We start from the raw sequence: 2085 nt of genomic DNA on the forward strand, positions 1-2085 counted from the left end.
CACTTAATAAACACTTAGAGAGCTCTAACGGGCCTTGCTTGAAGTTAAGTCTTCAACAGCTCCATAACTGGCCTTGACCTTCAGCTCTTTTCCATAATGCCACCTTGCCTTTCACACCAGTTCTATGAGCTCAAGCAGGAATAAAGACTGCCTGCCTGTATAATGGTGGGACAGAAAGGAATGGTGGATAAAGTCATGGGAGAATAAACAAAGATCTGGTATCAATTCTAAAACACTGCTGGGCCCTGATATATTTTGTGTTTTTATATCACATACGGAAGTGAAAGCAAGATGTTTTAATATCAAATAGGAGGATCATGCCAGATAACTTTATTTTTTTAAAAGATTTTATTTATTTATTAGAGAGAGAGAGCACAAGAGGAAGAGGGAGAGGGAGAAGGAGACTCCCTGCTGAGCAGGGAGCCCGATGTGGGGCTCGATCCTAGGACCCAGGTCGATCATGACCTGAGCCGAAGGCAGATGCTTAACTGACTGAGTCACCCAGGCGCCCCAATGCTAGATAATTTTAAAAGTCCCTCTACTCAACTTCTAAACTCTAGAATGTTTTAATACTGATAGGTTTCCATGAAAACCTATAGGAGTTCCTTTCTTGGAATCCCTATACAATTGGCTCCAGCATTGGGTAACACAGGGTTTATTCAGTTCACTACAGTAAACATGAGCCAGAGAAACAGAGAAAACTGTTGTCTTCCTTCTTACAAAGCTCTTACTAACCGGAAAAGAGTGATCAAAAACATTTAGGAAAGAATATCATTACTGGAGCCACAAATACCCCCACATCTGATCCATGGACCACGGCGTATTTCCAAGTCGAGGATTGCATTTAACCAGGGAAGGTATTCGAGGGGATAGGAAACCTAGGATGAACTCTGCTAACCAGACTGATGTGAATTACTAAAGGGAAATGTTCTTGGGGTTACTCTCCATAAAGATGATGTCCTTTTGTGTTTTTGACAGGGACAGTGCTGGACTGGGGGGAAGGAGAGACCTTTACTCTGACCAGCCCCATATAGATTTGTGCTGCCCAGTGTGATCACCTGGAATGCTTTAAGTAATCCTTCTGTCCCCTTCCTTCCCATCCCCAGAGATTCTAATCTAAGTAGTCTGAAGTGTAGTTTGAGCATCTGGATTTTTTTTTTTTTTTAAGCTCCCCACGTCACTCTAATGTGTGGCTAGTCTTGCAAACCACTGGAATATACCTAAGGTCTTCTAACAAACCTTCCTCTTAAAACCACCACCCTATCATTTCGTTTTCTGGCGCTTGGTTTTTGTTTGGGCATTTTTCTCCCCTCGCATCACACACGCACACTCCACGGGATGGTGCATTTCTCCCAGCAGTCGGACTAGAATAGTCCCAAAGTGGAATTCATGAGCTGTCCTTGGTAAATAAGGAGAACCCTGGCGAGGAAAGTGATTCCCACCCAAACATAGTATGAACAATGGTCACTCCTTGCTGTGTTGCCTGACCTGTTTTCTTGGGCCATTTCCCACTTGCTGTTTTCAGATTACGGAGTGTGCTAGCAGACCACACACTGTTTTTTCCCATTCCTTGTTGGCAGTTGACAGACCTCCAGTTGAAGGCACCAGGTCCCTGGGTGGGCACTCTTTCTCAGTTTCCAGGGGCTACCTGGGAATCCACCGCACCTTCTGCTCAGCTTGGCAGCACTCAAGAGCGCTACATTTTCTCTTAACCTAATTCAGATTTCCAGGGAGCGAAGCCCTGGCCGCTTGAGCCACGCCCCTCTCCTCCGCCCCCGCCCCCCGGGCCCCCCAAGTGTTTTGTTTACTTGGAAAGCAGATATTTACATTTCCAGGTGGGAGCTCGGCGCAGGCCCCACCCCAGCAAAGAGCAAAAGAGAATCCAGGCGACCGGCCGGAGAGCCCCTCTCCCGGCCCATTATCGCCCTTCCCCAGCCTAGGGTCTCTAGGGGAGCGAGCCGCGAGAGTCCCCCACCCTCGCCCTCGCCCTCGCCCTGCCCGGCACCTGGTGCGAGCTACACTCTCCTCCGCCCTTCTCTTCGCCCCACCCATTGTGATTCAGAGCCCCAACCCCGCCCAGGCGCT

The sequence above is a fragment of the Mirounga leonina genome, unplaced genomic scaffold (genome assembly GCF_011800145.1).
Source record: "Mirounga leonina isolate KUSES-001 unplaced genomic scaffold, KU_Mleo_1.0 Mir_154, whole genome shotgun sequence".
NCBI classification, from domain to species: domain Eukaryota; kingdom Metazoa; phylum Chordata; class Mammalia; order Carnivora; family Phocidae; genus Mirounga; species Mirounga leonina.